This window comes from Crinia signifera, chromosome 5 (assembly GCF_055691185.1).
Source record: "Crinia signifera chromosome 5, ASM5569118v1, whole genome shotgun sequence".
NCBI lineage: Eukaryota > Metazoa > Chordata > Amphibia > Anura > Myobatrachidae > Crinia > Crinia signifera.
The window spans coordinates 160,776,524-160,803,739 of record NC_139221.1 but is presented as its reverse complement, the minus strand read 5'-3'; the positions used below and the strand labels follow the sequence as shown (position 1 = coordinate 160,803,739).

The 27,216-nt window shown below is 41.3% G+C and overlaps 1 protein-coding gene and 1 pseudogene across 2 annotated transcripts in view; one reads left to right on the top strand and one right to left on the bottom strand.

Annotated features, from left to right (window-relative positions):
- The window catches only part of VWC2 (von Willebrand factor C domain containing 2), a 400,584-nt gene that overhangs the window by 39,644 nt on the left and 333,724 nt on the right, over positions 1–27,216 (bottom strand). The window lies entirely within an intron of this gene.
- LOC146005986 (5S ribosomal RNA) lies at positions 23,516–23,635 on the top strand (annotated as a pseudogene).

The following is a 27,216-nucleotide window of genomic DNA, read 5'->3' as shown; positions in this document are numbered from 1 at the left end:
CCTCTTGTAATCTGTCTGTCTCCCCTTCCAACTAGATTGTAAGCTCCTCTGAGCAGGGCCCTCTTCCCTCCTGTTGTCAAAGCTTCTCTTCACATTTCACTCACCGCTCTCCTATACTCCAACACTCAGTGACCATCTTTGTCCGCATACTCATCTCCATCATTGGCATCTAGCCTCTAGTTGTATGTTGATTGAGTCCTCACTACTTACATTTAAGCTGTAATGTGTATTGATCTGTGGCGCTCTTTATTTGTACTGTATTTTTGTTATTTATTCAATGTTATGCCAAGTTTAGTCACCCTGTATTGTTCCTTTGTACGGCGCTGCGAGACACTTGTGGCACCTTATAAATAAAATTATAATAATAATAATTGAGATAGTTACATGTTATCACATTCAAACTGTTATACGAGCAGTGATGTTTTGTTCGACATAGAGGTTAATAGGCATCCGGACTGCGGGCGAGTGGGAAGCGATGTCACTTCCGCCCCGCATCCTGCGTCATATCATAGACAGTGCGCATGTGGAGGATCTTTATATGTAAATCAAAAATCCTATTTCAATTGAAAGCAAATACAGATGAAGTGAATAAAACAGAAAAATGCCGTAAATGTGCAACAAATATTGTGTACATACATAGATAGACAGATTGTGTGTGTGTGTGTGTGTGTGTGTGTGTGTATATATATATATATATATATATATATATATATATATATATATATATATATATATATTACACAAATACAGTACAGTATAGGCGCTGAATGTCCAAAAGTTCTCAGAACCAGCAGTCCAAGGAACCTCCTATTCAGAATGACAGGGGTATATTTGCACTTAGGCTGACATGCATGTGGAAAGGACGCAGTCTGTGAGACTTTGGAATCCCGGGTGCCCAGCTGATTTGCCGTGGTATTTGTGTATATGCCGTGTGGTAACCAGCCCACAGTGTTCTTTGTTTAGGTAGGGGTTCAATTTATCTGCACCTGGAATTGATGTTCTTAACCCTGATAATAAATCGTTTAATGCACTATCAAGCGCTCCTTCTCTCCCTTGTTGTTTGTCTATATATATATATATATATATACAGTATATCTTTTTTTATATAGAGAAGCAATCTAAATTCTCCTCAACACTAGAATTGTTCGCAAGCAGGCTACAATGCCAATTTTTTTCTTCCGGCACAGCTGGATGGTAATTCAGTACTGTAGAATAACCAAGCAGTTGTGTTGTCCTGGACATTTTATTCCACAATTTAAGATTCCAGAGAGAAACAGAGCATATTGCTAGGAAATAATGGCAAGTAAAGAAAAAAAGATGTAAAACATAAACTCATTTTAAAGTACATGATTTAAAATGAATGCTTAGAATACATAAGATAGAAACTGTATAGTTAAAGAGATAATGAGGCTAAAATCACCCTTTTGCTTCTTACTCACACAGTACTTAATGTGTTCATATCACATATTTTTTGTATATAGTCTAAAATGGGTCAGGCTAATAGATTAGCAGCAGGTAACATCTGCAAAGGAGGAGTTTATGTTTGGGGAAAGGGGTCATCTTAAAAAAAGCCATATACAGTATTTTGATTTCAGTGCTATAGTGTTAGACAGATGGGAATGCAGAGCACACATAAAACAGGAATAGATGAAGTTGAAAATAATGTGTACAGATTTGAGAATAAAGGATAAGCTGCTGCAAGGATTTAACAGTAATACCAGTATCTGATTTATATTCGTGCAGTGTGGGTGTGGTAAAATACAGTATGTAGACAGTCATCATGTAGACACTACAGAAATATCAACATGTTAGAATGTTGACATAGCATCCCCGATAGGCCTGTGGTGACTTACCTGCTCCACATGGGGCAACTGCATCATGGTACTGTCACTTTCTGTAAAGTAATCTGGTGGAGCGGGGCAGGGCGCAATTAAGGATTGAGGGTGCCTGGGGCACTTAAGACAGGGGGGGGGGGTGTGTGGAAAGGAGGGGCGGTGTATATTATTGGATTGTGCATACCTCCCTACATGACTCATTCCAGGAGGGAAAAAATGCTCTTTATCTGGATTTCCTTCTGAATATATGATTGGCATCACCTGTGTGGAACTATGTCATTTGTAATAAAAGAATCTAAACACAGCTAACTGCAGTAATAAATTAAGAAGGAATTCCCGCTAGAGAGCATGTATTCCATCCTGGAATGGGTCATCTTGAGATGTATGGAGTATCCTTTATCCAAATTTCCATTATCCAAATTATTATTATTATTTTTTTTTTGTAAAAACCTATTGGGGACATCTGTCTCTCTGTGTGTGTGTGTGTGTGTGTGTGTGAGTGTGAGACATTACACTCCTATACTACGGATTGTTTTATTCCTGTTTGGAAGTGATACTTCCCTAAAAAGGCTGTCTTAAAGGCAATTCTGGAGCCTACTGTGGGTTTAAAAAAGATTTTCCCATATAGAACCTGATACATTCAGCAGCGGGTTATAGTATATTGGCTCCGTTTCCATCGGTGACTTCCAAAGACCATTCATATTATTTATGATCCAGATCACCCCTGAGGAAGTCCTAAGGGACAAAACACGTAGGGTCGCATCTGTGAAGTCCTCAATGAGAACACCTATTGGTGTTGGAGCTTCTTGCTGTTTATAAAATTATCTTCTGGATTGTAAAATTGTTTTCTTAATTTAAAATCTATGTACTCAGTTAGTCAGTGAAGACTCAGCCTGCTGGACTCCACAAAGGCCGATGGTAGAAGGAGCTGCTGCAGCTGGGCATGGCACTAAAATGGCACCATACAACATATGGTACTGCTTTCCTAGCACGGCGCCCACGATCTAGATTGTATGTGTGGGGCTGATATCTCAAGCATCTCATGCATCTTATGTGTTTGTGCGACATAAGATGCATGAGATGATGCAATCGACAAAATTTTTACATTGGAATCAATGTAAAAAGTCCCTAAAACCCCAATTTTAATTGCTAACCCCCCCTCATGGGTGAAATGGCCCCCCATTGTTAACGCCACCCCACTATCGACGCCAACCCGAAGCATGGCGAGCGGCGGCGGTACGCGTCCTCCGACCTTTTCATACCCCCACTATCCACGTCGGCGAGGTGATGATTTTATATAGTGTGGCGAGCCACCGAGCCCAAAGCGTGGCAAGCGCATCGCTCCCCGCGAGGGGACGCGGAATACATGTAAAGTAGTCCGAGTCCCCTCACGGGGCTCGCTGCGCTCGCCACGCTTAGGGCTCGGTGGCTCGCTGCGCTCGCCACACTATATAAAATCAACTCCACGCCGACGTGGATAGTGGGGGTATGAAAAGGTCGGAGGACGCGTACCGCTGAGCTCGCCATGCTTCGGGTTGGCGTTGATAGTGCTGGTGGCGTTAACAATGGTTATTGGGGGCTCCATCTCATGGATCTCATGGATGCATAAGATCCATGAGATTAAAAAATCGGGTCCATAGCGTTGATTGTATGCCTTAAGTACCTTAAACTTAAGGCATACAATCAATGAGACGGGCGCCGTGCTAGGAAAGCAGTACCCAACATACTTGTATGTTAGCATATATATATATGTATATAGCATATATATATGTATATAGCATTCTAGCTACTGAGGAGCATTTAATTAAAAAAAAATATATAGTAAAACTGACTACTGTGGTGCCAAGCATTAACACACTACGCAATACCTCATAACACACATAGGAGGTTATTCTGTTTGGTCCTCCGCACCTTCGCACAGTGAACCAATGTTTGGCATCTTCGCATGCACGTATACATTTTTGAGCATGTGCATACACTGGGTGCGAACGGGCATGTAGAACTGTAAGTTTGCCGTCCCATTCACACCCAACAGTGGGGGTGTGGGGTGGCAGAGGATAGATGCGCCCATGGGAACGCCCAGCATTTCATGGGTGTTCACATAAAAACTCTGGGCGCTCCTAGGGAAATGAGGCAGTAACGTGGCTTATCTCAGCTGCCTGCTCTGTCCTTGCACAGGGTGCATGCAAAGTTAAGGCACCTGAGAGTGTCTTAGTTTTACATGCATGTTCCAAATCATTCAATGGTCGGTGACCATCGAAGGATGTGGTCCTCACTCCCTAGGCTGCGAATGAATGTTTATGCAAGATATCCATTCACAGCTGTGCAGGCGAATTTGCAATATGAAGGGGGGCAGGCGGAAATGCGAATGGCGGGTGGGCTTTAAATCACACACAACGCTGCGAACTTCACAGTGATTTGAACTTTTCAGCGCTGTGTGTGAACCAGAATAAGGTTCATAGTATGCAAGCTTGCATCTCCATAAAAACTCAGTATGCCAAATATAGAGTACACACACAGTATTCCAATCTATGTCTCCAAATAAAAAAACACAATATACCAGTCCGTGGTCCCTACACAAACAGGATACCAATCAATACACAACACATACAGTGGGCTTATGCCGCATTGCATGCAGTTTATATGAAAAGATACATATTGGGACTATACACCAGGTATACGGGGTATAAATACCCTAAGGTAACTGTAGTCATCAGTGGTGGATTTTACCTAAGGTTTGCAGGACTGTGCTGCCCCTCCCCCCCCTCCCTCCCCCAGTAATGTCCACCACCGTGCCTTAACAGTTTTGGAAGATTACAATTCCTTTTCCAACTGAAACTACCAATTTCTTGCCATTCATAGGATGTCTTATATTTCAGTTCATTCAGTTCATTAAATTTCCATTTGCTGAACAATATATTTTAAAGATGGCACATAAAAACCTAATTAAAAGAAATGTTGACAGAAAAAAGTACATTAGAAAATATAATAATTACACTTTCCAGCTACAGAAACAAATATTTAGATTCAAGTAAATAATTAAAGTGTATATAAAAATAGTAAATAGTATTGTTAAAAACAAACAAAAAAGCGAAATATTCCCATTTTAATTCAGTCTTAATTGTGAAAGTAATTTTATATGCACAAAGATAAAACTCTTAAATAAGACTTACATTTGTGTGTAATTACAGTTTGTAATGTTACAAAGCAGCCAAAGTATTTTATTGAAACATTGCTAATTAGGTTCCACATTGTACTGCATATAATAATATAAAAGAGAATATATCAAGAGTATGGGTACTTATTAATGTGTCTAAAAGATGAATATCTTTATCACCCCTATGTTAGAGCAAAGATGATATGATTTGTGGTTGACACTAATGAAAGTAAAACATACTGTACAAGTTCAACACAACATATTATACAGTATTTTTAAATACAGAATATAGTGGAAATTTGAGCGCAGTGAATTAAAAGGGTGCAGCACTTCACCATAGAGGGGATACACCGTCCCCAAAGGACAATAGATACAACAATAAATGGTAAGATGTGGCGCAACACTTTTAAATGATGTTACTCGCACTCAATGGCGTGAAGGACAAGTTATTATTTTGCATGTAGCAATACAACATGAGGGATAAAATATACAAAATGAAAGACAAAATGAAAAGAACAAAAGAATTGGACTTGATACAATACTTATGGAGATGCACTCTATGATCTGGGTACAAAAAAATGTGGTATCACACCATATGTGGATACTGCAGTGGGCTATTCCTTTTAGTCAAGACTGACTAGACAGACTTAGTCAGTCTTGACTAAAAAGAATAGCCCACCGCAGTATTCACATATGGTGAGATACCACATGTTTTTGTACCCAGATCATAGAGTGCATCTCCATAAGTATTGTATCAAGTCCAATTCTTTTGTTCTTCAAATTGTGTCTTTTCATTTTGCATATTTTAGCCCTCATGTTGTATTGCTAAATGCAAAATAATAACTTGTCCTTCACGCCATATTATACAGTATGCTATTAGCATGCATGATGAAAAATTACCAAATAAAGAAAGAAAGAGAACATACAATTAAAAGAATAAAACAAACTAACATTCAGAGGAGTATACATGCGAAAGAGACTTGGATAAACAGTAGCCTTCTGTACAACTGAAAGATTTGCAGTATAAGTTTATAAGGTGCCCATAACTTATTGTGACTGACCTCTACTTTAGGATTCAGTATTGAATCCCGGCGGTCGGGATCCCGGCGGTCGGGATCCCGACAGCCGAAATGCCGACAAGGGGGGGACGTGGATCGCCCCCCCTTGCGGGCTCGCTGCGCTCGCCACGCAGCGGGCCCGGTGCCTCGCTACGCTCGGCACACTAATTTATTCTCCCTCCAGCGGTGTCGTGGACACCCCAGAAGGGAGAATGTGTCTGCATTTCGGCGGTCGGGATTCCGGCGTCGGGATTCTGAACGCCGGGATCCCGACCGCCGGGATTTTAACTGCATCCCCTACTTTAACTTAAGCTAGCTTAACCTAAAATAAATCACACTGACACGAAATAAACCACACAGACAATAAATAAATACACAGACCACCAAGTGCTAGATTTCAAAAGATCAACAAGCATTCATTGATTGGTGACCATGTTTAAACTAACTTTAAAGTAATATACAATACACAATAGAAGTTGATCTGTAACTGGCGCTAATCGGTTGCAGCAAGGTGCGTCCCCCCGGAGACCATCAATCTCCAAAGATATACAGGTAAATGGAATAGAACAGAATGGGGAAAACCAGCGCAAGAAATCAGTGAAACTTGCTTGTGAGCAGGAGATCAGGGCACAGGTGATGTGCTTAGTGGGCTAATGAAACCACACTTACTTTAGACTCCTGTCTCGCATTCACATAGCAGTTTATTTTGCAGGTCGACACCTCCTCAAATGTATTCATAGACTCGCCACAAATATGAATGGTGGATAACTGAGACTTACTTTAGTATTCTGTCACGCGTTCACATAACAGTTTCTTTGTATTCACACTCCAGCATCAAAGATAAAAAACAAATTTATTCAGATATCCAAATAATAGATAAAAACAGCAGACGAGATGCCTCACGATCCCTTCAGTAAGCTGATGTTCTGATCTCGTTCCTGGCACTGCAGATGCTGGATCGAAAAGCTCACTGTCCAGAACCCGGCACCGACACTTGCACACAGCCCGCTGGTGGAGGATACGCCAGTGGTAACAGCACTGACATCAACGCGTTTCAAGATGTCTTATCCAAAAACCAAGGAGGGGCTCACCACCGCCTCCTACCTGCATAACCTGCATTGTGCGGGACCCACCACCCTTTAACCTGGCAGAGCAATGGGTGCACTCACACAGGAAACGCCCTTTGTCAAATCGCATGGAAAGGACACACTTGCCATCCTACCAAAAGGGGGTGCCACACAATGACCTCTTATGCCATGCTTTTACCTCTGGCTAGTAGCGGCTTCCCGCCAATCTGGCTGTAAAAAGCCAACAACAATCGCCCCCGAAACTGAAATGAGTGCCAAAAATTCTAGAAAAAACTCCAGGTCGGGTGGGAGGGGCTTCCAAATGGCAAGAGGAAGAGAAAACCTCAAGACCAAGAATATATATGCCTTCAAAGGTAAACTCCCCTTAAACTCCTAATAGGTGGCTACCTTGTCACCAGACTACCACAGAGCAGCCCACCTGAAACTGAAACTAGCCTTGCACTTGCTTCTAACTAAATTGACCCAAAAGATATGGCTCTTATGTGGCATCATGCTTATGCAGCCCTCAGCCAATTTAACATACAGTGGCGGCTCCAGAGGTAGGGAAGAAGCACAGACCAAAATTCAAATAGGGGAGCCACACTAACTGCCACCAAATGTCATTGAACCTGAGTCACTGGCAGTGGGAATGGCTCCCAAATTTTAATTTTGAACTGTGATCCAGCCCCTCTACTGGAGTCACCACTGGTAATATTCTTTACATATAAAGCAGCAGATTGAAAACTTCATAGCCTAAGATTTAACTTTATTGCCTAAGATTCTGTACCTCTTTAGAGCAATCCCAAGATGGCTCCCTAAGTACTGGCTTTATAGATTTGATGCGTTATTCAATAAATTCATATGGAATAACAAAATACCCAGAATTGCCAAAAAGTATCTGACTCTAACAAAAAACAGAGGGGGCTTCACTTTCCCTAGTTTAGAAAGTTATCAATTAGCGGCTTTGCTAGATCAGATAAGCCAGTGGAATGGAAGTATAAGCAGAGTAATGGAGGTAGAAACACACTATGGTGACATAGGAAACACCCCCTTGAAGGATCTAATCTGGTTCCCCCCTATGTTTTTGGGTCAATGCAAATACGTACTAAGATCAGTCGAGGTGGGGCTGAAAGCATAGTACAAATATTTGGGCCAAATTGGTAAGCTTGGAGCTTTGATAGGGCATCTCCCTATTAACTCCATGGCTAACGCTATTCCGAATTTAAATTTGAACACTTGGAAGAATAAAGGAGTTAACACAGTATCGGACCTGTTTTGCAATAAACAACTAATGACTTTTTTGCAAATTAAAGGAAAGTATAGGATCCTTAATCTCGAATTCCATAAATATTTGCAAATAAGACATTGGTTGCAATCCAATATATTTCAGTCTAGAGAGAATGAGGCACTACCAAGGGAGATTGTGGCCCAAATAACTGGAGCACATAAGAAAGCGGGAATTTCCTTTTGGTATAAGGCCCTAATTCAAGGAAAAGAGGAAATGAAAACTACCTGGCAAATTAGGTGGGAACAAGACCTAAACTTTTCCCTTGAAGTAAAGCAGTGGGATCAATTATTCGGAATGATACACCGAATGTCCAAAACCTCTATCCACACGGAAAGGTATCTTAAGATATTCTATCATGCATATTACACACCAGCTAAGATACACAAAATTTTCAGGGAGCAAACAGATGTGTGTTGGAGATGCTCTATGGAAAGCGGAGATCTCATACATATCTTCTGGTCCTGCAAGAAATTAGAGGGATTTTGGAGAGATATGGAAAATTTCTTATCTGAGCTTATGGGAACGAGACTGTGCCTAACTGCTTCAATGGTTCTCTTGCACATCAGGGTATCTAGTTTTGCACAGGCAAAGAAGTACCTGCTGAATCAAACCCTCAGCACTACTATAACAACTATAGCTCAGTTATGGAAACAAGAACAGCCCCCATCCCTACAGATGGTAATAAATAAAATAAAGTTTAATTTCAAGATGGAAACATTGAACAGTCCAGGAAACTCCAAAATATGCAAACTATGGAGAGCAGGGCTGGCACCACCACTAGGCAGCTCTAGGCAAATGATCCCTTATCCATTATCTAGAATGCCATTTTTTTTGTTAAAAAACCTACTGGGGACATCTGTAGCTGGCTCTACTGGAGACATGATATGCAACTGGCACTAAGGGCCAGATGCACTAAGCTTCAAAAGTGATAAAATGGAGAATGATAAACAACCAAGCAATCAGCTCCTGTCTGACATTTTCAAACACAGTCTGTGACATGGCAGGAAGGAGCTGATTGGCTGGCTGTTTATCACTCTCCATTTTATCACTTTTGAAGCTTAGTGCATCTGGCCCTAAATATGTGCAAGATAATGATTGCTCTGCATTCAAATTCAGTGCCTGAGATAGTACACACATTTTGTTTCATGTTTTGAAACCTTTTTTCATCTACAATTAAAATATATTTGTGTGTATTTCATATATTTGATGTGCTTATACAACATAGATACAAGCTACATTAAGATATCACATTAAAATATAAAATAATCCATTATTGGAAAAGCTTCTGGTCCTGTGCATTTTGGAAAAGGGATAGTCAACCTGTAATAGATGGCCAATACTTCGGCCTAGATTGTAACAAGCATTAGAGGCAAATCATTATCATAGTCAGTCTGTAGAAAAGCTACAGAACTTAGAATGTATTAAACTTGTCATAGTAGAGTTAACTCAAAGTGACTGCCAAAAAAAGCAAAGCAGCCTAATCAAAGCACTACCAAGTACTACCGAGATAATGGGCGGTATCACAACTTTGAGAGATATACAGTAAAGAGAAATTACAGATAGGACCCGATCAGCTTCTAGCTATCATTTCTCTAGCACAATCAATAACATGACAGTTAGAAGCTAAATGGGTTGCTATGGGCAACTTCTCCACTTTATCCATCTCATAGTTTTGAAACATGTCCTCATTAGGGAGGTTGGTAAAGGAGGTTCTTTTAAATTATATTTACAGTGTAAGGACACAATATTGGATTCCCAATCCTAGCCTGCCCTCCAAATACAGTTTGTCACATTATGGTAAACATCCCACAGTAACTGATTTGACAAGTGATATATCCGTGAAATCATGAACAGCCTGTCATTCCAATTTATGTGTTGTACAGTATCTCAATGCTGTCTACAGTTCTTCAGTTAGCAATGATAAGTAAAGTGGATTCAATGTGGAAACCATATCACACCAATATTAGTATCCATGTTCCCTTAAATATATTATGTATTAATTGTTTAATTTCGGTAGTTCTTTATTTATAAAGCCTTAATGCCCTATTAAACACCGTTATTCAGGTAGCAGATGTGAGAGGTTAAAATAATATGCTCAGGCCACCAAGATATCAGACAGGCCTCACTGATTGAATGTGTCATAAATCAGCAGTGTATACCTACAGGTGGGCCATTGCTACACTGACATGCCCCTAAGACCGGGCAGAGCCCAGGAAACCTGTACACTGCCATTTCTGCCTTGCCTCGATAAAATGAAGGGGCGTGGCCAATAAGAGGGGGCCTGGCCACACCCCGGTAAAGAAAATAAAACTAAAACTTAGCTGGGGTGAGGGGCGGCAGGAGGCAGGGTACAGGTGCGATCGCACACCGACTCATTGAAAGAGAGGACAGGCTACTACTGCCTCTCTCCCAGCTCAGCTCACAGTTCTGAGTAGCATGTGCTGGGCTGGGGAGAGAGGTTTTGCTGCAGCGGCAGCTTGTCCACTTTCTCCCACTGCCCTGCTCTCTGCAGAGGGGAGGTGTTAGTGGTCTCCTAACCCCTGGATCAGACCTGGGTCTGGGTAAAAAGGTGGTATTTACGGAGAAGGTAGTTGGTAACCCTCTGGATGATATTGCTGATCTGGAAATGTGAATGCTGGTATAGTAGGTAGATGTTCAACGTGTTTCCATATGGCAAACCCAATCTTCCTCAAGAAAACCCTCCTTTCAGCTCATAAGGAAGATGTGAGTTTGCCACATTGAAACGCGTTGAGCATTTCCCACAGCTCGGCTCTCTGCAACAGTGGAGGGGTATTGTGGACCCAGATCCCCTTTATCATACACTGGTGAAAAGTACCCGCCTCCCCTCTCGCCTGTACTCACCCCATCCTCATCTCTGAGCATCTCATTATACTAATGTACAGTAAGCTACAACCAATTACTGAAGACATGGTCCATTTATATTTTCTTTTATGAACCTTTGTCAATGTACTACTTCATTTTTCATTATTTATTTCAAGAAACTGAATTTACTGTGATCAAATGAAAAAGTAAAAGTCTTTTAGTTTTATAACTTTGTCCTCTCCATCAGACTGGCTTTACTGAAGAGTTGGCAGATCTCCTACTCCTTTATGACTTTTCTAATAGTGTTATGACTTTCTTTTCTACTTTTCCCTTATTTTCTGTCTCCTCTTTTTCGTATATCTCATTGTTCCTCCCTAGGCTCACCTTATCTTTATTGTTTCACACATTCGGGTTCTATTAGAGCAACATCAATTCACCTTTTCTTTCTCTCTTAAGGCTCCTGCGAGGTGCAAGTTCACAGTACAATTAAAGCTCAGTTTGTGGTTTGTGTCTGTCAACAAAGTCTTGTAAATAAATCATGATCTCAGCGAGCCTTGTTCTAAGAAAGACGGTAGAGAAAGAACTGCTTTGTTTTGTAGCTCTTGCTATCACACTAACTTTCACGCTAAATTAGATTAAATTAGTTTATGAGCAATTTCAGATGAAGAAGTTCACAAGCCTGGTTTTAATCAATTTAAACAATAGCACTATGTAACAGAATTTATTTGACTATATCTATGAATACAAATAAAAATGCAGTAATGTTGAATTCCCTTAAACCCACTGATCATTTATCAGGCGTGTTATTGATTTTTGGAAGCTACAAGAGACTATTTTAATAAGCACTAACACATCGCTAGTGTAATACTGTGTTTTTATAGACTTAGCCTCTTTTTTTGAGCTGGTCAGGATTAGCTCATTTACTGAAATGAATCTACTCTACATCAATATATAAACAACCTAAAGGTTAATATGTACCTGTCCACATGCATTGAAGTTAGAACCAAAATTTATGAAAATGCAGGCTATTAATTCACTAGGAATCTGTGACATTACTGAGCCATGAGGCATAATATCCCCACAGTAGCTGTAATTGCAGTGCCAGGAATATTAAACTTTCGTCTTTGCACATTACCTGAGCAGAACAGGAGGAGGATCAATGCAATGGAAATTATACTCACCAATGTAAACTGTTGTAAATGCAGCTAATTAAGGGGGTCATTCTGATTGAAACGGTAAGCTGCGAAGCTCGCAGTTTACAGAATCCCTGTGATGCTGCCCTGTAGAATACCTGCCCCTCCGTTGCCGTATCCCCTTCATCCATGTGAGGAGATGTTAGGAAGACACAGCCCCTTGCATGTGCACGCAGCAGGAGATATTTATAATCAATTATTTATTTATTTACAGTTTCTTATATAGCGCAGCATATTCCATTGTGCTTTACGATTGAGACTGACATATATTTGCGGCCGCCTGGAAGAAGACAGGGTGGGCAGTTGACGTCATGTGTCCCCGCCCGTGTACCCATGGGAACGCCCAGAATTTTCATGGGGACACCCATGAAACGCTGAGCTTTCCCTTTGGAAAACTGCCTGACGAGTGAGAAACTCACTACGGCCTTACACAGTCGGGGTTTGCACCTTTGCAGAATTGCGCATGTGCAAACCCCAACCGTCGAGGCAGAGGCTGAGTTCGGTTCATTGCGTGTGAACCAGAATTGGCCCCGAAGATGCTTGTGATGTCACAATTGTTGAGAGGCATTGAAATCAAAGTTTCTATTAGTTCTTTGGGCCTAATTCATGTTTGAATGTAAAGCAAAAAAGCAAACAGGAGAGAGATTTAGATTAGTTTTATGTTTCCTGTGCAGGTTAAATAGTGACTGCCTTTGCATGTAGCACACAAATGTTAGACAGCTTCATAGGCTTTATATGTTTGATTTGACAAATGGTACTAGGCAGCAAGCACCAGGACCTGTTGTGGCTCTTGTAGCAGATCCACCCTCCTGTTCTGGTAAGTCATGGTACTGCACCATGTGTTGCAGTGTGTAAGACCGTGTAATTGACAGTAAAGTTAAGAATAATGTGGCAGTGGGGGAGTGCTTTAGTGTGGACTTTAGGGTGGGGATTGTGCAGTTCTGAATTGTGAACACCGGGGGGGGGGGGTGTGTTTGTGCTGTGTTGCGGGTTTCCAACATGTCTTTGGGGAAGAAAGGGATAAAAGAGTGCTGCAATGTTAACATTGATGGGGCTAATGTGGTGTTGTGCTGTATTGTGGATTTGAATGTACCCCTTTGGAAGAGAAGGAGAGTGGGTTATGGGTAGGGTGTACTTTTAGATGGACTTTGAAGGTGCAAGGGGGGAGAGTCCAGCTGTAATGTAAGTGAGATAGTGCTGTTAATTGGACAGTGAGGTGCACGTTTAGCCTACCAACTGCTGGTACGTGTATTTGGAGGCGTAGAAGACATATTACTGCAGTTGGGGTTGGGTGTATTGACCCCCTGGGGTGTTTTTTTTTATTTGGGCAGGTGGGCTGGTAGGGAGTGCAGGGGGATCACAATGGGAACCGCCTGGGCATCTACAGTACTGACCACCTTTGGAAATCCCAAGCATCAGCGCTGATTCCCCACCACCTGCTGAACCCGGTAATCAGGAAAATGCATTATACAGTTAAGCCCACCCAAGGCCAATAGGAGTCCAGGGGGTGAGCTTAAGAGTATAAAGCACTATGCTGATTCCTGGGCTGCAGAAATCAGCATTCTGGTCCACATGGAATTAGAAAGGGGCATAGTCTGGAAATTTTTCGGACTAGCACATACTAGCAGCTCAGATCACCCCAGAAGATTTCTGGGCATGCCACTTAAGGGGTTAATGCTATATATATGGGGGCATATTACTGCTGTCTGGGTGGTGGACATGTAGTGATAATATGTGAGTATATTACTGCTCTCTATGTGATGGGGTAGGTGTGTAGTAATGCCAGACCTGATCCAGGATTGGCCAGATCTGCAATAGCAGATGTAACAAAGTTGCAGCAGAATAAATACGGACAATAGGTGGTTGAGTTGAAATTATTATTTTTCCTGCATTTGACAATAAACTTGCACCATGTTCACATAAGGAGTGGCCCTTAAAAGAATATTCTGAGTACCCAGAGAGAGACCAAGCATGATATGAGTTAGCCATGCCACCTTGCAGTTAATTGTTGTGATTCACAGGTCAAGGGGAAGGAGAGCAGGCTTGATATCACTAAGACCTGCTCCTTACCAATAGATCTATAAATTGAGGCAACTTGCCAAGAAGGCGCAGGGTTAGTAATGTTGTGCCTTATTGTCTATCTATTTACAACATGCTGCTGCTGAAGGTAAGAGTGTGTGTGTGTGTGTGTGTGCTTGCCCCTGAAAAGTACATTTATTCTGAAAAAATTATAAATGAGACTAAAAGATTCCTTATTCAGAAAAATAGGTACCAGTATATTAATATAAAAATAAAAACCTTTACAATGTTAGGAAGAAATATCAATAACACTGGACAACCTTTCATTAATACATTGCTTTTGTCATTGCCATTTGTAATTCCTGATATATAAAAAGGTAAGCTACAACTCACATCCATGTTTATAGACACATTTTTTCAAAACACAAAAAAAGCTAATTCAAATACACGGTACTTATGTATTAAGCTAATTCAAATACACGGTACTTATGTATTATCTGGGCTCCCATGTTAAATGCACCTTTTTTTTATACCCTACTATCCAACTATGCATGGAGTTGATTTTATATAGTGTGGCGAGCGCAGCGAGCCACTGTGCCCGAAGCGTGGCGAGCGGACGCGATCTCATAAGAAAAACGGGAGCCCAGATATTACATAAGTACCAAATACACATTTACATGAAAAACCACTCATGGAATTTTACATATATCAAACTCTAAAAATAGACAATTGGTCAAAAAATGTTGGCATGATCTTCCAAAACATTATATAATTAGTTTGTGAGTAAATTAGGTTCAAGCAGGCAATATATGCTGAAAGGGTCTCAAATTAATAATATTGCCATACATCACTTTTATATGAGATAACCATATGTTTTTATGTTTTTGGTAGAAAAACATGCTTAGATGAGGAAACAATCATAAATTAAAAAAAAAAATTCATATTGGCTAAAACTTCATTAGTTTTAAAGAAAGGCCAAAGAGTAATCAGACAATGGTATTTTCCCAACACATTTTTCAGTATTAGAATTCTCTATGGGATATGGGAAATGAACACATTAAATAACCATTTTCTGTAAAACCAAAAATTATATCAGCCAAAATTAAAAGCTCAATTTATGGTAGTAATTACATTTTCACATAATGTTTTCTCCCAGAGGGTATTCTGTTGTCTGTGATGAAAAATAAATACATGCAAATAATTTCCTAGCCAATTTTCTTTGCATTTTGCACAAATTAGAAAAAAAGCTATTATGGGTCAAGTTACAATGCTGCGAAAATACTTATCTATGCTTTAACCTAAAAATCTTTTATTCAATAATGACCAATTGTTTTCTATTTTAGTAATATTTTACCTTTCCTATAAATGTAAAGAAAAATGTATCTGCAATAATTTGTTGCATAGTTGCTTAACAGTACTATGCATGAAAGGAAAACTTACCTAGATTCAATTATAATATGTTGTGTAATATTAAAAGTAGTTGAACTATTTAGTCAAATTCTGAGAGTTTATTTCATTAGTATAGCTTAGTAAACACTGTCCTGGATATAAAATTGTGATTAGTCTGTTTTAGATGTATTTGCTTACAACATATAAACCAGAAGAGAGAAGAGACAGTAGCAGTAACGAAGTATACTGTAAAAACAGAAATATATTTAGCTTTAAACATTCAAGATTATGACAGAATTTAGAACTGCACAAGGAAATTTTATTTTTTCTGTCTCACTCATAATAGTAATCAATTTATATGATAAATTCTTCAGTAATAATCTAGGATCATGCACCCCACAATATTACATACTTAAGAAAAAAAAAAATTATTCAGATGTGTGGCACTGCCAATGATATTATGATAACAAAATGTATACTTTTTACATTAGTGTATATTTTTTATGCTTAAAATGTATTCCTTCTACCTAATTCTCTCCAAATAAACATAATAAGGGTGAGATGTAATAGTGCAATATTTTACAAAAAAACTAATTTGCATGTTTTCCAAAAATTGCACATGTAATGTGAATTGCAGATGCGAATTGCAGTAAAAATGGTAGATTTTTACGGTGAAAATCGCACATTTTGACCTGTCAATTTTTTGCTCACACTTCAATTCACATCCAAATGTTTTCCCATCATAAAGTATACAACTCGCAAATGTAATAGGGTGCGCTTTTTGGTATACGCTACCAAAAATCGCAACTCAAATAGACCAGGTCCTGACTGGCAAATCTTATAGAACTATGCACATATCCTTGAGATCATTGAGCTGGACCTGATTCTAAAATACGGAAGACAAAAAGCATAGGAATGAAACGTATTTCTGAAACAAGTCCTGGACTCTTGGACTGGTCCTATTTCCAAAAATACAGGGGACAAAAAAAACTGTGGGGTCCTCCTTATTTTGGAACCAGCATGTTTCATGCCACAGCCGGAAAACACTTTTTACGTAAGGTCCCCTGGCCATACAATGCACAACATGGCAGGTCAGCACTGGACAGGGTACCTGGTGGAGTGGGTACCCCCCAGTACCCATCCCCCAATAAAGGGGATCCCCCAGGCTTCACCCGTCCAGGTCACAGCAGGCCCAGGGTCATCTTAACAGCATTATGGGCCCCCAGGCAAAGCAGTCCAGCGAGGCCCCTCCCTACACAACCTTGTGAGTGACTGTATGTATGTGTGTGGGTATATATATATATATATATATATATATATATGTTTATACAGGGGCGGATCTAGGAGAAAATGACTGGAGGGCACCATCAGGGCCATATTAACAGCAGTGTGGGCCCCTGGGTAAAGCAATGTACTGCGGCCCTTACCCATTCTCCCCTCCTAGGGGTGGGGGGTGCTATCAGCAGCCGCTTTGATGTCCCACGGGTGGCAGGGGGTGCCCTATCTTCCATTCAACATGTAGGACCTGGAGCAGTAACTTCTGCTAATTACTCCTTTTCTGCACAGGTGGTGGGAGGGTGAACACTAACGTGTGGAAGGGGGCACTGAGCTAAATGAAGGGTCCCTTGTAAATGACTTCCAGGGAGGTAGGGGGTGTTTTATAAGCAGGGGAGGGTTGGATAATGGAGAGGGCTTAATATTCGTCATTTTCCGGTGGAAGGGCAGCTTGTTTGAATGCAGATATCGCCATTATCTGGAAATAGATTTCTTAGCCATCAATAGTATAAAAACCTAGAGTCCCAACTTTCAGGAGGTGCTAAGAACTTGGGGATCAGAGATCAAGAGCCAGAGCAATCCATTGACAAAAATATAAAACTGTACACCAGACGTTTGGAGCTGGAGCAGGGACCGGCTGCTGGAAGGTTGATATCTTTGGTTCTGGGCAAGATCGAGACAAGCCGCTAGTGTCACCAGAAAGGGGAGAGTCCCAGCTTTTGGAATATACTCTTAGAAAAACTCTGTGTCAGAGAGAACCTGAGAAATATGACTGGGAAGTGCAATTAACAGGTCAGATGTGGACTACTGCTTTGAAGTTGGATATCTCCAGTTCCCCTGGGCCGATTTTCAAAATTCTGGTATCCCTGGAAAAAGGGGATACTCAGCTATCAGAAAAGGGCCCTCATACAAGTGCCAATTAAGCTGATATGAAAAAGACGGCCCTGAGCAGGCCTCCCTCACATGCTGGGACTTGGCGAACCACAAATCCCAGCATGTGGGGCAATAATGGGCCCTTTATAATTGTAGTTCACCTGTAAAAAGAATGTTCAAATAAAAACACACACACAATGGTACAGCTTTAATACACACATTAGTTTTACACCAATATACATTACATCCCTGGCTCCGGTGCTGATCCTCTGGAGACGCTTTCAGCCAGTCAGGGGAAGCCACTCAGCCCAGACTGACTGAAAGCATATCCATGGAGAAGCCTACAACCAATCACGGCTGAGTGCTTCTACAGCACTATGACAGCGGCATTCCCCGCTGTAAGTAGTGTGAGGCAGGGCTGACACTACCAGCTCAGCAGAACATGGAAAGCAGGGAGGCGCCAGGCTGTGTAGGGTTTTCCCGGCCAGACTCTGAGTGTGCCTTTCCGGTGCCCGCAAGTTCCTGCTGTCTGATCTCTACAATGTCACTATATGTATATAAGGATGGCCGGGCGGGTGTTACAGTATGTTCACCCCAGTCTCGGAGATTGAACAGTGTGCACGCCTGGCTCTCTTCCCTAGCGCTGGCCCGCATGCTCACTCTCTGACCCCGCTGTGCATCCTGTGTGGTGTAGTTGTTTTAACTACTACACTGCTGATAGTGACAACCTGCATGGTGTAGTACAGATGGAGCCGGATCCATCTTTGCAGTGGATGCTAAATATTATTTTTATTTTACAATATTAAAGGGGCTACTGACTTCTTAATAATTATTTTCAATTTGTCTGTGGCTGCTGCTGTGTGACTGTTAGCTGGGAGAGGGTACTACAAGTCTCACCTGTGTCCACACTGGTGCTGTAAAATAATCGGTGCTGCAAAATAATCAATATATTTTTTTTGGACAATAAGGGTTACTGACTTACATAAATTCCTTAAAATCCTTTTAAATTTTTCTGTGTCTGCTGCTGTGTCACTGTTATCTGGGACAGCTGGGAGAGGGTAGTACAAGTCTTGACTCACCTGTGTGCACACCGCACATCGGTGCTGCAAAATAATAAATCATTCTTTTTTTTTACAATAAGGGTTACTGACGTAAATAATAATCCTGCTGCCACTAGTCAAGACATAGAACATAACGATGAATTGCCATCAATGTTTTCTGCCTATGCCAATGCCTAATGTCATCGCTGAGGGTGTGTGAAATCTAAAAAGGCAAGAAAAAAAAATGTAAATCCTTGGAGGAGAAATGTAAGCTTGCCAATATGCCATTTACCACACAAAGTGGCAAGGAACAGCTAAGGGCCTGCCCTATGTTCTTGACTAGTGGTCCAGCTTCACACGACGATCACAGCCCTCCTCCTAATCCTCCTCCCCCCCTAGAAATGTAAAGAGAGTTAAGCTGTAAACAAAAAGACAGCAAACAATTCAGCCTTCTAAAAGACACAGTATCACAATCCCCAAGGAGAGTCCAAGGGTGTTGGTGGTTGCGAAGCCTGACCTTCCCATCACTGTACGGGAAGAGGTGGCTCATTCCACCATTTGCAGCACGCCCTCTGCATATACTGGAAGGATCACCTAAAGTCCAGTTCCTGATTTTGAAGTTGTCAATGTCGTACACCAGGAGGAGAAAAATGATGTAGCACGCGCTGTGGATCATATTGAGGAGGTGGAGGATGCTGCTGATGGTGATGACATATCACAATAGCAGACCCAGATTTAAACTAAGGCAAGGCCAATTTTATTTTAATTGAACCCTTAATATTGCACCATATACTGAAATCAAAAGTGCCAGACAATAATTAAAAATGGTGGCTGCTTCTCACACCTGTCCTGCTACTGAATGAAACTTAGATGGGATGTTACAGGTGTCTCCGGGAAGCCATTCTGCAGTGTTAATGGAAGCACTGTACCTTGAGCACAGATAACATATACATGACTGTGTCACATTCACAGACACAATGTCTTATCCAACTAATGGATTTTGTACTGCACAAAAACTATTTTACATTCAACAACCGCTTCTACATCCAGGGGAGGGGCACGGCGATGGGGGCGGCCTGTGCCCCCACATACGCCAACCTCTTCCTTGGGTGGTGGGAGCGGGAGTTTGTCTTTCATGAGAACAACCATGTCTATGAGGAATGCATCACCGTTTGGATGAGATACATAGATGACATTCTGATGATCTGGAGGGGCACCGAAACCAAGTTACACCAATTCCTAGAACACCTCAATAACAATAATCTTAATCTAAGACTAACATCGGAACACAGCAAAACGAGTATATCCTTCTTAGATCTCAAGATATACAGAGGTGAGGACAATATGGTGAATACAGAACTCTTCCGAAAATCAACCTCAACCAACAGTTTACTCTACAACTCAAGTGCACACTTTCCTCCTACAATCGCCAACATCCCCAAAGGAGAATTCCTTAGGATTCGGAGGAACTGCTCTAATGACGAAGTATACCAACAAAACTGCAAAGACCTCAGCAGCAGACTATTGGAGAGAGGCTATTCCAAAAGATCCATCAAAAAGGCACAACAAACGGTGGCTGGGATAGACAGGTCACATATCCTCTTCAAAACCGACAAACCCATAATCAAAAAAGAAGACACCACAATTCGTTTTGTCAGGAATTTCTGCGAAGAGTGGCGTGAAATCAAGAGCATCATACAGAAGCATTGGCCCATCATCTTGAGCGACAGCGACCTAGCCAAAAAATTGGACAGCAAAGTGAACATGAGCTGGAGAAGAGCACCCAGTCTCAAGGACAAACTAGTGCATAGCCATTTCTCAGGACCAAGAACCAAGAACACTTTCCCGGATGGTAGTTTTCCCTGTGGAGGATGCAAAATATGCCAACATATCAAAAAACTGGCCTCAATAAAGGATAAATATGGACAACTAATCCCCATCAGGGGTTATTTCAATTGTAAGAGCAAGAATGTGATATATGGCATCACATGTGCCTGTGACATTCTATATGTTGGCATGACAAGTCGCCAATTAAAACAACGTGCCCTTGAACATCTAGGGAACATCCGAAATGCAGAAGCTGACATCAAAAAGATGAAACAGTTAACCACGGTAGCGAGACACTTCCATCGAAAACATGAAGGGAAATCCACTAGTTTCAAAATCTTTGGCCTTGAACAAATACACCTTGGTCTTAGAGGTGGAGACCTGAACCAGACACTGCTCCAGAAAGAAGGAAAATGGATCTTCAGACTTGGATCCCTGGCACCTAATGGCCTCAATGAGGATATTAAATACGGGGCTTTTCTTAAATAAATTTATTTACCATATATCACCAAACTACGGTTAATTGGGCTGAACTAATACCATCCCTATCTATTACCTCCCAAGGGTAATTTATTTATTCATTTATTTATTTATTTTATTTAACTTCTATTCCCTAAACCATTTTTTCAAAAATTTCTTTTTATATATATATAACCAATTATATTTACTCTCCGGCTGCATTAGCCCTCGGCTCACCCATTAGCAGGCACATGGCCAGTCACAGGCACTATTAAACAGACCTAACGTGTCACATAACACTTAGTATCCCAAGGTAACACAACCTGCATCACTTTATATATACTGTAATCACGTTTGACCGTTTTTTAACAAAAACTGTCACCACTCACCAAAGCACCATCGACACATTTATTATACCACCGCAGCATAAAGCTGATCCCTCCCACACGAATCAACTATAATCATCACCTTCCATATCCATCTTCAATCGGATTACCAGAATCACTATTGGCACCACTTCTATTCACTGCACAGGGTTCACCCGGTTTTTCACAATTTTTCATTTGTTATTGTTTTTCACCTATTCACCAATTATTCACAACCCATTATATATTATGGCCACTCAGCCAATACAACACCATAGTCCCAATTTTTTTCACAAGCGGCATTGATTACCTGCCATCCATCCCTTTAAACCAATTATCTAATTAATCATAATGTTTCTAATTAAATGTCTTAATTCTACAAATTTTAATATCCTCTATAGTACATAAAGTAACCAGGACATCTCCAGCTAAACAACTGTCTTTTTCCCCTATGAAATCCCAAAGGCTGCGGCAATCCTATGTGTCTAAAAAATCCCCTCACTTCAATAGAAGCGATACCTGCCATACTACCTCTTTAATTATCATAATTTATGCACGGTTTTAATATATACAAATCAAGATGAAATCCAGTGCTGCTGTAATCCTAGCAGTCACAAACCCTCTCATGTTAATATTAGCGATATTCGCTGTGATAACTGCTTTAATAAACAGCAAGAACATAAGCCCCATGACGTTTATCCATAGTACAACAGCTCTGGACCAACCAGAGACAAGTGCCTCTCCATAGGAGAGCTCAAACATCACTCAGGAAGGAAACACAGTGATTGGATTGACGACGTATAAGACTATGGGCAAACTGCCCTTATCCAAGATGGCGCATACTGAAGAAGCCGATCCCGGCGAAACACGTGTCTAGCGGACACCCCAGCAACCTCAGCAGTGGCGTGACCAGCACCAGAGACTCCCCCACAGTGACCCCATCCTGACCTGAAGCCCTGACGCCCGGAGGCGGCGTCCCAGGTACCAGTGTCCTCCAGCTGCGTCTCGCAGTGGAGTGACACTCCTCTCCGGTTATTTTCTAAAACTACAACCCAGCTCTGTAACTAACTACTGCAGGAGGTACTATATGTATACCATCAACCATTGTTTGCATGCAGCTAATAGCATTCTTTATTGAGATTGAACCACCTGCTTGCATCATAAGCAGCAACTGTTACAAAGTTACTTTTCCAGTAAAACTGTATCTGAAAATCTATTACTGGGACTAAGCCAAGCACTCAATTGGAGGGCTCTCTGTTAGATAACCTACAATAACCTATATAGGAACGGAGTGACAATTAAGAGACTGCAACACTGTGGATACACTTGCATTTACTGGTTCTAATCTGTACTACCTGATATATCAGGCTACCCAGACTCAGCGTATAGGTAGTTAATCCTATCAACATCAAAAATACCTAAAACTCTGACCGCAGGGACATAAGAGGCAATTTTGTCTGTATCTACTATCCAGATCCAGCCTCTCACTTCGTTTAATCACACTCTCTCTCTTCTTTTCTCTCTCCCTGCCATTTCCACTGTGCCCTCCTTATTTTCTGTCTATCAAATCTGTCACTCTTCCTTTTCCCAATCCCACTCTTCTCCCAAACCCCCCCCTTTTTTTCACCTTCTCCGCTTTCCCCCTCCCCTTTTTTCTTTCCCTTCCGCCCCCCCCCCCCCCCCACACACCTTTTACTACTTGATGCGGACGTTTTAAGTTATATTGGTTACTAAATATCCAGTTGGTAAATCGAAGCGTGGCCAATAATAAACAGGTATTGAGTCAGCTATTAACGCTTTGACGCAGTTAACCAGACAATTGTGATCTTGGGAATTTATCCTCAATAAAATACCACCATACCTCACTGGAACTGCCCAAATACTTCCCGAACTTGGAAGCTAAGCAGTGACGGGCCAGACTAGTATTCCTGTGGGTGACCCCAGAAGAACCCCTGGTGTGGTATTAATAGAGGTATCCCTAATTAAATTGTACTGGACACGCCTACTGCATAAGCAATATAAGCTGTAAGAATACCATCACAATAGTTGCTGGGGCAACACATATCCCTACGGGTTATTTAAACCGAATAGGGATCCAAACCATTCATTTTCGCCCACAATCGCATTGTCCATATATCAATGTCGATAAGGACGTGATGCGCCGAATGGAGAATAAAGTGTGAAAAGTCAAAAGGACCATCACACAACATTTTTATGCAAAAATCCTCTGTTTGCCATTATTAATTGGTACCTAACCTTATATATTCCTATCACACTTTTTCTCTACTAATTCTCAAAATCATTTTTCTGTCATCTTATATTAACTGATCGAAATAAGTTATGTTTTAAATTAACTATATATATATATATACATAAATAAGAGTGCGCCCACAAAGCCTTTTTTCTTTCTTGTGTTTGCCCTCTCTTGAGCAAACAAAAAACATTTCCTCAGTTGTTATACTGAAACCGTGGGTGCACCACCAATCATTTGACTATTAGAATACACTCGGCATAGTCTCTATATTGGTTTTTTCATAAATTGTTACCAGATTACTACTTGTCAGTGCGGTTCCAACCCCCATCTTGCAGGTGAAGATATTCCAAATATTATTCCAGGAGCTCGCCGATGCCGCTCTTACCCTGCATCACACAACCAGACACCATCAGAAGACAACCTAAAAAGTGACAGGAGCATGCAAGAGATGCTTGTGGTTGCCCACAAAATTGCTGGACACTTTTGCCATTCTGCCACTGCCTGCCAAAGGCTGAAGCGGCTGCAAAAACTCCTCAACCTGCCCTGCCATCACCTCAAACAAGAGGTTGTGATGTGCTGGAACTCCACCCTCTATATGCTTCAGAGGATGGAGGAGCAGCAAAAGGCCGTTCAAGCCTACACAGCCACCAAAGACATAGGCAAAGGAGCGGGGATGCACCTGACTCAAGTGCAAGTGCATATACTAAAGGGGATATAATAAGTAAGGGGGGTTATGTTTGGCAAGTAGGTTCTGCTCCTTTGCAGCACTGCAGTGCAGCTATTCCATTCAATGGCTTCTCTTTTCGACCCATGTAAGAAACCTTTGGTCATTGACAATGTATTCATGTATTGCTTCCACTCACCTAACTTGCTGGAAAACAGTTTCTTTTGGAAGATCCGATCAGATCTCAGTGCGGCCCAAATCATCTGCTGCTCCTTGGCTTTATGTATTTAAATACCCATCAACCAATGATTAGCTAACATGGCATCCAACAGTGCTAGGCGCAGAGCCAAGTGGTGTAAGACTTCCAGAGGCAATTCTTTCAGCAAATGTGTAGACATTAGACAATCAAGATATATAGGGCCTTATTCTAGTTCAGTCTTTCTGACAAAATCCTTCTTAGATGGACAAAACCATGTGCACTGCAGGGGGGCAAATGTAAAATGTGCAGAGAGAATTAGATTTGGGTGAGTTATTTTGATTCTGTGCAGGGTAAATATTGACTGCTTTATTTTTACACTGCAATATAGATCTCACTTTGAAGTAAAACCCCACCTAAATCTAATTATATCTGCACAAGTTACATCTGCCCCCCTGCAGTGCACATGGTTTTGTCCATCTAAGAAGGAATTTGTCAGAAAGAGTGAACTAGAATAACCCCCATAGTAAGGTTATCGTTTATTAAACTGCTTGTAAGTCAGCTTGTAAGTCTCACCTAACTTGATGGAAAACACAAAGTTGCTTAATTTCTTTTGGAAACTACGAGCAGATCTCAGTGCAGCCCAAATCATCCGCTGCTCCTTGGCTATATGTATTTAAATACCCACATTGGACAATCAAGTCATATATTGGGGTTATCCTTTATTAAAGTTTGCTTGTAAGTCAGGAATGAAACTTGTGAAGACAGCATGTTGAGATGTCGAGTCAAACATTACTTAAGTGAACACATATGATTAGGAAGGAAGCCCCTGGTTTCCATGAAGAACAGGTATACATCTCCTACCTGTGTATCAAAGACATTGCAGAACCACCCCATATTGGTGGGACGAGACATCCCCTAGCCAGTGACAGTCATGGACCATATTTAGAATGCTTTTGTCTTTAAGCACCATTTGTAGCCCATTTCTGAAAACTCCAAGCCCCAAGAGTAGGAAATCAAAAATATAAATGCATCTTTTCGTAGATACCTGCAGCCAACACAACTTTCCATGGCAACACAAGTTCAGTTCCAATGCACCTAAATTCAAGACTTTCTGGCTCTGTAGATGTCAAATTGCAGACCAAGCATAGGCTGAAACTGGTCTATCACAACATTTGTCTGCATCTTCATCCTTAACTGCCCATTTAATGGCCTGTAGGATACTGTCATGCATCCCATGCGGTGCAGGTAGATCAGGCTCTCTTACATCCCTGGCAGGTTTCCCAGCATCTTCAACGCTCTCTTGTGATAAGGTTTTATCTCTTTGATTAGCGGTATTTTCTTGCTCTTGACTTGAAGGACCAGACGTTTCTTCTTGGTTTCACTTTCAAAATGGTATGCCCAAAGAGGATTTTTGTTCCAGGCACTTCTTTCCCAGTTGTTAAATCCTTAACTTTTCTTAAAGTGATTGTACGGCTCGCATCAATACTCATTGGCACGCCCCGAAAGCATCCATTGGTGGTTGTAAATTTGATATTCTTCCAAATCACCTTCATTAGGAAGCTGGTATCAGTTACTACATCCATGATAAATGTGTATTACGGGCAGAAGACCAAGCACAGCACACACCGCCAGCAGCAACTGCAAACAACCGCACCCTGCTAAAGACATTTTATCACAAATCCCCAAGGAGAGTCAAAGGGTGTTGGTGGTTTTGATGCCACACCTTCCCATAATTGTGGTGGATTACTTTGGTGACAGCATCCAAGTACACATGTCAGATAGTCCTTACCTGTACTGGCAGGACAAAAAAGGAAGTTTGGAAGCCCCTGTACAAAGTCAAACTGGCTCTATTTTACCTGTACTCTGTGTACTCCAGTGTGTACTCTGAAAGAGTTTTTAGCGGGAACCTCATCAGTGAGCAGTTTAGAAGGTTGCTAACACAAAATGTGGAGAAGATGACATTCATCAAAATGAATTGGATAAGGATGAGGACGACATCTTGCCTCTATAGAGCCAGTTTGTGCAGGGAGAGGTGACTTGCTTCTTTTTTTGTGGGGCCCAAACAAACCAATCATTTCAGCCACAGTCATATGGCAGACCCTGTCGCTGAAATGATTGGTTTGATAAAGTGTGCATGTCCTATTTACGCACCATAAGGGTGGGTGGGAGGTCCCAAGGACAATTCCATCTTGCACCTTTTTGTTGCCATTATGTGCTTTTTGAGGCTGAGTTTTTCAAACAGCCATCCTGTCTGCTGCTGCAGTGCCACTCCTAGAAGAGCCATGTGTTTGTGCCGCCCACTTGTGTGGCTTAGCATAGTTATCAAGCTACCTCAGTGCAACCTTTTGCCCTAAAAACATGTTCAGAATAGACTGGAAATGAGTGTAAATAAATGATATTGAGGTTAATAATAGCGTAGGAGCAAAAAAAT